Source organism: Hippocampus zosterae, chromosome 17 (genome assembly GCF_025434085.1).
Source record: "Hippocampus zosterae strain Florida chromosome 17, ASM2543408v3, whole genome shotgun sequence".
Classification (NCBI taxonomy): Eukaryota; Metazoa; Chordata; class Actinopteri; order Syngnathiformes; family Syngnathidae; genus Hippocampus; species Hippocampus zosterae.
Genome location: NC_067467.1, coordinates 11,817,014 through 11,829,684, shown reverse-complemented (window position 1 = coordinate 11,829,684; position 12,671 = coordinate 11,817,014). Strand labels below are relative to the sequence as shown.

Below are 12,671 nucleotides of genomic sequence, written 5' to 3'. Positions count from 1 at the left end.
TGTAATTGCCTGTGCGAAATGCGCAGAGCTCTGCTGCTGCCGAGCTCATATTCTTCGGGCCGTTTCTATCATTCGCTTTCATCGCGGCTGCACACGCCAACTCCGTGAAATCTGTTATGACTTCGCCGCATGACTGATATTTACATGACAGTGAAAGAGCGAGCGCATGAGCGCAAGCCCACAAGATGCTCCAAAGTAACGGGACACCTGGCCATTTCATCTCTCGTCGTACCTGACACATAATGCACTTAAACGAAAAATTATGAACACCCAATGAAATTACCTTCCTGCTTGATGATTATTAAAATATAACATTTTTATCTCAAACACTTCTGTGCCCCTCGGAATTCTAAATTATTCCCACAGCAAGGTTATTGATAAAATAACTGAAAATTGAGCAAACGTTTTTGTTCATGAAATAACGTTGCAAAATGAAAATGTACATTTATAAAACGAATGAAAAGTAAGCATGATTATAGCCAAGAGGTCCTTGCTGTTGATGTTTGTCATTTAAGATGAAACATGCACCTTTGCGGATCATTTTAAATGTGTTTAGTTTGGGATTGACGGACATCGGTACATAAGGAGGTCAAACCGCGGTTTGAAATTGTGGTTTGTGATATGACACAATGCATATTTTCTTAGCTTGCAATTTACAAATACAGTTGAACCTCGGTTTTCGACCACAATCCGTTCCAGAAGGCCGTTCGAAAACCGAAACCATGTACCCCATTAGAATCAATGTAAAAAAATTAATCTGTTCCAAGTCTATAAAACAACTTTTTAAAAGCATTTTTTCAACTATTTTACACCATAAACTGTCTTTCTTAAATTCAATAGTTTTGTGCAGTATATGCCTCTTTTTTTAGCAGCTTTACTACTTCCACTTGCTTTCTTTGGTGCCATGCAGAAATAACAGTCCAATTTGCGTCGATCTCAACAAACACGTCTGCTCACAATGGACACTCTTTCTTTAAAACAAAAAAAATCTTTATTGACCACATCTGCTCACAATGGAGGCGCCACTTCTTCGTCAACCAGAGGAAGCGTCACTTCCTCATGTAAGGAAGTCGAGAGAAGTCGAGTGGCACATTGAAGTGCCCTCAGTTTGGTCGAGAACCGAATTTCGGTTGTATTCCGAGGAATAAAAAACTCGACATTTTTGGTCGAAAACCGATTTGGTCGAGAACAGAGACGTTCGAAAACCGAGGTTTGACTGTATGACATATTTTAAAAAGCTGAAACAAATACTAAAACTAAAAAATGAACTACAACAAAGCATCTTCAAAATCATAAAAACAGTTAGCAATTAAAAGGAGGAGGTTTCCCAAAAAAGAAAAGTCAAAAAAGAAAATCGAAAACAACATGCAAATGAAAACTCGCCCCAAACTGTTGGACGCCGTTCTCGCACCAGCCGGCACCCTATCTCTTGCGGATAAAATGTGCGTCTGGGAAAGGCGTTGGGAGGTGCTGGTGCCCTGCGGCAACATCACCCTTATGGACCCTTATCGGCACTCTGTTACAATCCAGAGTGACAGCTCTTTGTAGCGCGGGGGCTATTCTTAGCGCCCTCCTGGGTTCTTAATGTTTGGCGCAGAGCCCAAAGAGCACCCTCCGGGCATACATGGAGGTGCTCGGCTTGAGGATCTCCTGAGTGACAACTCTTGTTTCTTGACACTCTTTTGTGTGCTATCGCTTGTCTCATCTCGCTCATGGCTTCTCGGGAAGCCCTCATTCACCCGCTGCGACACGTCAAGTAGAGACGCAAGTGTTCCTTTTGGCCTTTTTTTTTTTTTTCCGAGTGAATGAGCCCAGCAAAGCATCGGTTGGAAAGGGATGAAAACAAGCGATGTTGAATGCAGTGGAAGTGAAGCCATTCATCATCATTCTCTTTTCCTTGCAGCAGCCTCAAACAAGCTGGTGCTTTTAACTCCATCCTTTTGAACTATTACGACATACACCTGCGCAACTTAATGAGCTGATCCACCAAAGCCGAATTCCATTCCGAATAGAAGAATGCTTCATTATGATTGGCACACTCACACTCAGAATCCAATCCGATACAATACATCCTTTATTTATATTTATATTTATTTTTATTTATATTGCGCTTTCACAACAGCTGCAGCTGTAGCCAAGCGCTTTACAGTACAACACATAACATCAAAACATGGACAGTTGAGCAATCTTAACCACTTTTCCCCTCATACGCTTTGTAGTTGAAGCAGTTCTAGATGAAAGAGGAGAAAATCAAATACCCCTTTCCCACTGAAATTAGTGGGTAGTAGTGATCCGTGGCGACACGCAACCAATTGGCGTATTGTCCCTTTCCTATTGACCAACAAAAGGCGATTCTGCGCCCCCCCACGCTCTTCCACCACTTTGCGTCTGGTTACGTCACCACGCTCTGATTGCGTAGATGATAGTACGACAGATTTCTTGGTGGTAAACAAAGCAACATGGAAGCGAGTGTTCTTTCTTTTATCATGCTTTTTACCGTCCTCAAAATGGTCGAAAAGCACCAGAGGATCAACTCTTTGCCACTACTGAGACAACAGCTTAAGGGGCGATCTCCTAGCTTTGTTGTAGGGGCGCGCTATATACGAGGCCGATGGCCCACGATGTTATGACGCGTCACGTACCGCCCTATGTCATCACGTCATTACCGGGAAGTCCCGTGTTAGGCTTTCAAACTACAAGCACAGGCAATTGGAGGCGATCACAACCCGCCTCCCATGGCGTGCTGGTGGACATGGATTGACACGGATCGACACTGGCTAGTGAGCCTTCCCCACTGCCCAAAAAAGCGTGTTTACCCGTGGTTTTGCGGCAGTGGCAAAGGGGTAAAAGTGCCCTTTCGGCAGTGGATGGGAGACGTCATGCTCAAAATGTGCACATGTTCGGCTACAAGCTAAATTTGTCAACAAGAAGCTGTAGTGTCCATTGATGAAAATAAGAGATTGATTCACCTCTCCTGTCCCATGTAAATACGCTTCAATTCCAAGCGGCGACTGTCAGTTCTAAATACGTATCCGTGCTCCGCCCCGACGCTTTTCTCTCCTCATTCTCGGGTCCACAACCCATCCATGCAACCGCACCAACGCAGACTTTCCAACAGCTCCGGCATCTTCGCTGAACAAAACGGGGCTGTGAAAATTGCTGCCAAACCCCCCACCCCCCCAAGCACCCGGGCTGTCCAGCACCGCCAGTCAAATGGCACCGACATTCCTCCCAATCAAAATCAATGCTGTTACAGGCGTGCTGCCGAGAAGGCACAACCGCCAAGCACAGATTCTTCTCCTCTGACGAATGTCGTGGTCCACACGACGTAACAACAAACGCTATGTGACAAAAACAACAACAACAAAACAGAAAAAGCATGGCTTTTGAAGAGCACTTGCCGATGGCTGCCAACTACGGCGCCATAAAAGGTTTTGGACGTTGTTAATGTGGTTGGACTGAGGGGGTGATCTGGAATCGAGCTACGTCGTAGCATTTTTAGTAGGAGTCATCTAAGACGGAAGTGCGCCGGCTATAGAGTGCGATTGCGCAAGTTGCCGCCGTTTTCAACGCTCTCCACCAAAATAAGGGCAAATTGCAGACCGTTACATTTCCGTGTAGTTTTCATCGCGGCAGCTACATGTCACGGTCAGACAGGCTTGGTTCTCACTGCATGGCGTGATGCCCAATTCGGGATTTTTTGTCAAATTATCCGTGTTCTTGTTCACATTACGAAAAGAAACGTGTCCTCTTGTGTTAACTTAACATGTGCGAGAGGAAAATGTAATGCAATGTTCCCCTTGTATGTTTTACAGTTGCAGCAATGCTGACCACATTAATGACGATTATGGAAGACGGAAATACCAAAACGCGCTTTCAGTTTTCGCCCTTTCAGGCCAACTTGGCGGCCGAGTCCTCCACACGGTGAGTCTCGCCAAACATACAACGAAGCAGGGGAACAAATGGGTCACCTGAAAAACTCTGTCTGGGTTTGACGTAAGAGAAAATGTCTCAGTAGAGAGGAAAGATCTCTTGTGCTCATTTTGTATGCATGGAAGCGCACGCTACTCACCACTTAAGACAACACGCATCACTCATTCATGAAGGCACAGCCACGGACGTTTGTGCCGAATATATTTGCACGCTTAATGGCCTTGCTGCGGCGTATAAGATCAACATGCCCAAATTGTTCTTGCACTTTGTGCCCTGTCCAATTGGTTCCAATTAGAAGTCAAGACACAGCCAGAATATTAAAACGGCAATTACAGTTGCTTATTGCCCCCCCACAACCTCCACTATTTCGCGATTTAATAAATGATTGTTTTTGGTTTTTAATGAGTTTTCACAGTACGCAAACAATCCAAATTTCGGGTTGCGTTCAGTATCTTCGGCGTAGTAGCAAGGTATGTTGCGAGATGCAGCATAATTAACGGCAAGAAGAAGAAGGGGATGCCCCGGTGCCAAGTTTTGAATTACCAATCGATATCGATATCAAGTATCGGGCAGATACCAGCCTTATTTCAAGATCATCGATCGTAAAGGCAAAAAAAAAAAGCGGACATTGAGTAAGTCTTCTTTGCGTGTCTTTGATACATTTTGTCCATTTGACACAGCGGCACATTTATCTATCACAAGTATTAGTGGTATCAGCACTTGGTATCTGTATTGGCCTGTACTCAAGAATAAATACTCATACTTGGTATCGAACATTTCTAGTTTGAATAATTGTTCTCTCAGAGCAGAGAGAATACATGCCTGTGAGCACTGCGGTATACTTTGTTTGTATGTTTTGCTGCTCCATGTTAAGCAGCAGTTGTTTGAGCGTTTATAATTACCAAAGCATCTATTCTCAGTAACCTTGTGGACTGAATGCTTCAGGAGGTCCTTTGTCCCACCGGCGATTAGACCGTTTTGTTCAGTGCCTCAACCAAGTGCGTCGGCATGACTGGGGCCCATTTATTTACAGTACTTGTGTTGTTTGGACTCAATGGCTGATTACTGGCTGCCTGCCTCGCATGGTGTCTTGCTTTTCATGTATTTATGCATAGATGCATATGTGTTTATTTTGGTCATTTGACACTAAACTGTGAGATGCCAGAATTCCCCCCAAAGTGATGAATAAAGTATTTATCTATCTGTCTTAATATGCATGCTAATTTCGTTAGACTGTTCATAGCGTTTTGCATACACGGCGTTTTCAGCCGATTTTGGAATATCGACCTCAGGGGTGGGTGGGTATAAATCAATTCATCTGTTCATCCTTCCTTTGCTAACTGAGCAAGCTAGCAAACAGGCAGATGAAGAGATACGCAAGCGACGCTGAATGAGCAACGCTTTTTGCTTGGCAGGTACCGGTAGGTTTATCTTCTAGGTTTCAAGTTAGGTTAAAATGTTTCTTTTTTTTTCCAGACAATGGACTTTTTGGGTGAAGAGAAAAACTCATAACTAGCTGTCACTTCAGCCTTCGTCTGAGCTGTCACTGCTTCCTTGTGAGGTGTCTTAAAGACATCATTTTTAGTACCGATGTTAAAACAAATACAAATTATTGAAATTATTTACCTTCTCTTTTTGATTTGTAATTGATTACACATTATTATGATTAAGTCATCCTACCAACATAGCAGCTGTGTCTAATGTTGACTTGTTTACAGCAAGAATGTTTACAGCTTGTTTACAGCTTAGCATTGCTAGCGTTGCTATTTTGTTGAAGCCAGACAAGATTCTCCGTGACTATTTTTCAAAGCTAGTCACTTTCATAGTTGCATGCCGTTATGAATGGCCATATTTGAGAATCAAATGTCAGTCAGGGGCACGGATGTGGTTGGGAATTAGTCTGCCTAGAAACCGCAAACTCTCCCTTTTAAGTGAGTGGACTTTCGTTCTATGGTTTGGTTTAACATTTTGGTGTTTATATGTCAACTGTGATTGTAACTTTTTTTTTTAATGGTTTCAAATTGCAGATTTTTCTTTTTCCCAGGAGGGATTGGAACATATCCCCCACAATAAATGTGGGCTAGCTGTATATTCTGATGTTGGGTGAGTACCCTACTCTTGCTAACAAGTCCCTTTCACATACAGATGCCACGGAATCGGCATATCAGAGCCGTAACAGACACCAAGCCACTTTATTTTTTGCCTTTGCATTTTACACAGAACCCGACGACAGTGCGATTATTCGCCCAACTTTGTACGCCTTCCTGCATTGACACAGCATTCTGTAATCAAATATTTCAAGCGTGACGACATAAGCAACAGAGTCGGTACCCCCAAACTGGCGCCTGCCGTGAAGTTAAAAACAAAATGGACAAAACAACAACGCGGCAAAAAACACACCACATGGGTAGATCTGTCAGAACAAGATATATACCTGTACGTAGATATCAGTTTATTCCCTGAGGGAAATTAAATTGTCACTTTATTCACACCCATACACTTGTATCAATAACATAACACAAGCACCAATGTGAAAACAAATACAAAGGAGGAATTCAAATAACTTGCATGTTCTCCCCGGGCCTGCGTGGGTTTTCTCCGCGTGCTCCGGTTTCCTCACACATTCCAAAAATATGCATGGCAGGCTGATTGAACACTCTAAAAATTGTCCCTAGGTGTGAGTGTGAGCGTGGATGGTTGTTCGTCTGCGATTGGCTGGCAACCGATTCAGGCTGTCCCCCGCCTACTGCCCGGAAATGGCTGGGATGGGCTCCAGCACCCCCCGCGACCCTAGTGAGGATCAAGCGGTACGGTAGATGAATGAATGAATGAATGAATGAATGAATGAATGAATGAATGAATGAATGAATTAAAATAAATCTAAATCTGAAAAACAAAACGTCAGATTAAGATACTGGCACTCTATGTGGTAAATAATATTTGTACTGTATTCACGACCACTTGTTGCTAGGCAGAGTTCACCAAGCTTAATTACGACTGCCTCGTTGGCCAATAAAGGTTCCCCTATGCCAATCGTGCATTCTCCCAAGTTAAATCAAAAACAGGTTCAAGAATTTAGACACACTAACACAATGAGCCTTCTTACAACACTATAACGCTGATGAGGCGACTAATTTACCACACCGACTGCTCTGTATTAAATACAAAATACTTTAAATCCCTCCTCAAAACTCACTTGTATTCTTTGGCGTTTGACTCAGCATGACTTAGATTTGCTATTGGTTTTACTGCTTGGTGCTTTCTACCGCCTTATTACTTATTACTTATTACTGATTCGTCTTACTGTTTATTGTATATGTTAAATCGCTCCATGTACAGCACTTTGTATGCAGCGATGGCTGTTTGAAAGTGCTCTATAAATACTGTTGACTTGTTGACTTGACAAAATACATAGTGGGAAAAAAGAGTGCCATCTGCTGGATCTGTCGGGCACTGCCCCAATCACATGCACTTGCCAATGCTGAGTGTGAATTCAGCCAACCCGCAACACGTATTCCGTCTGCTCCAGACCTCATTTATAAAACTCAAATATTTATTTAAACATGGCGCACATCTGCTTGTCAGAGTTTTACTCTCCAACATGCAATCGAATCCAATAATGTGTCTGACAAATGATTTATGCATCGGCTGGACTAAACATGGTCTGAAGATGACAGCACAGTTGGTTGACTGTCTAGTTTTGTCTGCTTTAAAGCAAGGGGCGGTTTGCAAACTGAGGGTCGGGCCTCAAATAGACTTTTAAATGCAACCATTTTAATTTGTATTGTTCACCAAGTAGCCATACAATTTCCTTGCAAGTGTTGAAATTAGCTTGAGAGCAAAATTATTAACACTATTGGACGCGTCAACTGAGAAGTACTATAAAAGAGCTCTTCCCCCAACTTGTGTGAGCCGTGCCGCAGTTTGCCGCCTCAAGTTGGAAAGTCTGAATGTTTTTTTAAAAGACAACAATAAGTGAAAATAGTTTGGCCGTAATGCACAGGTGCTGGAGGAACTTGTCAGCCACGAAGGTAAGTGGTTGCAGATTGACTTCCATTTATTACACTGCCGAGTCGGCTCATCATTTTAATTTTGGCATCACTTGTTGCTCTAAGACCTTTGAGAAACAATGCAACCACAGTGATTCGCTGTTGTGAAGTATTAAAGCCTTGTCAGGGGGGCTCAGTACGAGCGAAGACTCTGATGACACCAAAATAAATTAGCACAATTGTTATTTATTGTTTTTTTGGTCCAATTCAAACTGAAAACTTTTTGGCAGTGCAAACTGTTACTGATGTCATACTAACTGTAAATATCTATCTATCTGTGAATATATAACAATGAAAAACAAACAGTGAGCACAGCAGTAGCTGTCTTCATGTGCCACGTGACAAAGGACTCTACCCAGCAAACTATTTGATTGCGCGATCAGTATTTGTTACTTTAAAATTTCCCAATTGTTCAGAAAAATCTGTATACATAAAGCTTCATTTAAAAAAAACTCCAAATGTCGTGTGAGTATGACTGCAACTGAGCCTGCCATATTTGTGACTAGATTAATTTTTTCCAACTTTGTTTACTGGGTTTTGTAAGTTTATTCAATGGTACAGGACAAGCACAACGAAGGAATAAAAAATGTTAAATAAAATTATGACTCAGAAAAAACCCCCACAAAAAATCAATTGTCAGTTTGGAAAGACTACGTACTCGACAAAGTATTGATGTGCTACCCTTGTGCTCCATTTGTAACGTCAACAAGTACAGTAACTATTTCAATGAAAAACACTTGTTAACCATGACCAAAAAAAAAAAAAACAACAAAACAAATGAATGATGTATGTCATCACTTTTGTTGATGGAACCAAAATGCAAGTACTACCCATAACTTTTAATTTTTAATTTATTTTATCTGTGGGAGTTTTCATTAAATATGACTATTTTCTTTTCTTAAGAATTATTCTTTGATTAAATATGTTGTATGTATAAATTGTTTCTGATAAAGCAACCTTGTTTTGAAGAGCTCTCACATACAAAGAAACAATCAAATTATCACCGGAGCATCACAATTTGCAGCAGAAATGGCTTGGATATTTTTAGATTGTAAAGGTCTACCTGATAAAACGACAGTGAGCATTGTTGGATCAACATTTTAGTGCTATTTGTCATTGTCTGCAAACAAATGCTCGGCTGTTGTCAGCGGAGAATAAAACAAAAGAAGGCAACCAACCTAGAAACAGCAAAACCTAAGAAAGTGAGAACCAGACGTTTTTTCAGCGCATTTTTTTTCTTCTGTTGCCTTCACTCACCGGCTGTAAACTACAGATAGAAACCGATCGGGATAACGTCGCCTTTGAGCAGCAGTGATAAAGTCGACGCAGCAACAGTCACATAAACTTCACGTTTCCAACCCGTTCAAACCGCAATCAAAGTGAAAGAGCACAATAACAATTAAAACAACAACAACAAAAAGTATTTACCGGTTCTTGAGGGCTCGGCTGTTTCGACCCGCGTCAGATCGTCTCATCCTGAGAGCATGTGGCAAACGAGACAAGAGTGGCTCCTGAATTTAAATCCCAAAACTTCTCCCGACCCCCCTCCCGCACACCCCCACATCTCCCAAGAATCAATTATCGTTCTGCGTGACCGCGCCAAATAAAAAGTTTCATTTTTAATGCTTACTCAAAAGGGGGGGCTAGGACATGATAATTAACGCGGGTATGGCTCTGTTGTTGATGTCATACCACTGCAGGCTCGCTCACGCTGTGCGAGCTCCTAGTACTCTTGTGACGTCACAAGAGGGGGGGGCGTTGTTTATTGTGTGCGTGTGTGTGTGCGTGTGCGTGTGTGTGTGAGCGTGTGTGCGCGTGTGTGTGTGCGTGTGCGTGTGTGCGTGTGTGTGAGTGTGTGCGTGCGTGTGTGTGCGTGTGTGTGTGCGCGCGTGTGTGCGTGTGTGAGTGTGTGGGTGTGTGTGTGTGTGCGTGTGCGTGTGTGTGCGTGTGCGCGCGCGCTTGTGTCAGATCGCTCGGTAGTCTATTCATTGTATAAGCAGGGGTGTCAAACTCATTTTTGTTGCGGGCCACATGGTAGTTCGAGCAGTGATTCTCAACCTTGTTAGAGGTACCGAACCTAACCAGTTCATATGCACATTCACCGAACCCTGGATTAGTGAAAAACAAAAATATGACTTTTTATTTCTCAGTTCAAGACATAAAAAATGCATTCATTAAAAATAGAAAAAAATTCAAGACATAAGTATATGTTTTTTTTTTAAATAGTATGATGCACTCACACGTTGACGACTGAGCAAAAGAAATTTCCCACAGCACTGATTGGACAAGCACTGTCATGTGATCATCTGCAGCCAGTGATGTCCAAGTGGGCGTGTCATAACTAATTGATATGATGAGTCAGGTGTGTCTTAACCTCCATGGCAGAGGCTCTGTCGAACCCCTGAGACCGATTCATCAAACCCATGGGGTTCGATCGAACCCAGGTTAAGAACCACTGAGTTAGGGTTTTTTTCGGAGGGCCATTCTGACTGAAATTCACAGTGCGAAGTCAGATAAACATATGATTATCTCCGATTACAAAACACGCAACAAATCTATGAGAGACTAGTTTTGAAATCGGGGACCAGTAATAGTGTTAAAATTCGTTTTAAAATGTTTTCCATCCATCCAGCCATCCATCCATCTTCCACCGCTTATCCGGGGCCGGGTTGCCTGTGGAGAAAACTCATTTCGGCCGCTTGTATCCGGGATCTCGTTCTTTCGGTCACGACCCGTAGCTCGTGGCCATAGATGAGGGTTGGAACATAGAGCCACTGGTAAATTGAGAGCTTCGCCCTTTGATTCAGCTCCTTCTTTACCATGATAGACCGATACAATGTCTGCTTTAAAATGTTTTCTAATGTTAAATTGATTATAAAAAGGGTGATTGAGAGCAAAGAAATTCTTGCAATATCTCAACAAGCAAAGACCATTTGCATTGTTGATAATGAACAAGAAACATGACACTTGATGCACATCATGACACTTGATGCACATCATTTGCTTTGGCGGGCCACATAGACTGATGTGGCAGGCCGGATCTGGCCCCCGGGCCTTGAGTTTGACACTTCTGACGTAATGTGTTCACGTTATTAGGTATCCTCTTCTCAATCTAATTCCCAATGACACACTCAGTCCACCGGAACAACAACAGCAGCACTGACCCGAATTTGAATGTTTGTTCCATGAAATCATATTAACATATTCCCACTGGGAACAGAATAGCCTGCTGGGAATCCCCTAAGTCTATTCTCTTATTCTGTGGTGCTTCTCTTGCTTGCACTGCTTCCAGTAGGCTATATTTGGATGTTAGATTTAGTTTTTGTTTTTTGTTTGCTTGTTTTTTTGTTTTTTTGTCTAATAGCTTCCATGTGTTGCTAAATCAATCCAATCTGCCCAGTGCCTTCAGAATCAGTAGTCCCGGGCCACATATGAAATAAACTATATTAGCAATGTGGGGTTTCTTTTCTTTCAAATCAAGAGTCAATCTTTGATCTTTAAAGTCAAACATTTTCTTTGCAATAATATGTTCTGTGCACCCCCACTTCAGTAGTGGGTTTGTGAAATGTGATTGAAGCAGCAAAATACACCTTTTCTGTAAACCGTCTCTGACACAGTCTTTAATGTGAATGGACTGAAGCAAAAGGGCAGCCATGTTATGTTGCCATTGTTAGTGACAATTTATGTTGGCTGAAAACACTGTTATCAGTGTTGGTTTTACGATAAGATCTCTGTATAACAGGGGTGTCCAAACTCAGTCCTCGAAAATTTGAATCAGGTGTGTTGCAGCAGGGAGAGATGGAAAACAGGCAGGACATCGGCCCTTGAGGACCTGAGTTTGGAAACCCCTGTTGTATACAGTAATGAGAGCCTCTTAGAAATAAACGTAAATGTTTGTATCATGAATCGCGACTTAGCAAAATCTAGGTTTGTATTTCACAACAAATCTTGACCCAAAGGGCTCCCTGACTTATTGGTATTACAGTACTCCACACATTGTGAATTTGTTTTGCAGAAAATAAAGTGAAAACGCAGCAGAGAATCCAATGTGTTGAAATGTGGCGTACTTAATAAGTGGCAACGTAAACTGGCTTCACTTCTTGCTGTGGTGTGAAAGCTGCATTAGCACTCCATTCATATAGAAAACCGTAATCTCCGTGCGTCGCCATTTTGCAACTTGCTTTCGAAGGAAAATGACATCACAATTACTCAGGGGTCAGCTTGAGAATGTGACGGCTCACCTGTTTTCTGGGTTTGGTCACGTGACAGCCACCGTGACGTCATTTTTTGTCACAGCAAGTGTCAGTACAAGACAAAATGGCTGCCCCCGGTGATGGATAAAAACACATGAAATTGTATACTCCATTCCTATTTCCCAAATGGCGTATGAATAAGAATGCATGTTTAGATTCCTGGGGACTCCTAGAACATATTCTGGACTTAAAGTCCCCCTTTTAAAATGTATGTATTTATTTCTTTATCTCTCTATCTATTTATTTATTTATTTACAAATAAGGGTTTAAAGTTGATGTCTCCTCCATATGTAGCGGAGTCAATAAATGCTTCTAACCACAAACCAATGAAATGTGGCTTAGTCTTCCATTAACTCATGTTGCTGGAAGTTGAGCTTTGTTGTTTATTTTGTAATCGTTTGATCTCATCACTGCTCCAGTGAAATGTGTGGTTGTG

At 42.1% G+C, this 12,671-nt stretch overlaps 1 protein-coding gene across 1 annotated transcript in view; it reads right to left on the bottom strand.

The window, feature by feature from the left end:
- The window catches only part of gcgra (glucagon receptor a), a 45,013-nt gene extending 35,322 nt beyond the window's left edge, over nt 1-9,691 (bottom strand). The window contains exon 1 of the mRNA XM_052049529.1: nt 9,411-9,691. The gene's annotated coding sequence lies outside the window, so the exon portion shown is untranslated. The remainder of the gene's footprint in view (nt 1-9,410) is intronic.
- Between the last annotated feature and the right edge of the window lie 2,980 nt (nt 9,692-12,671).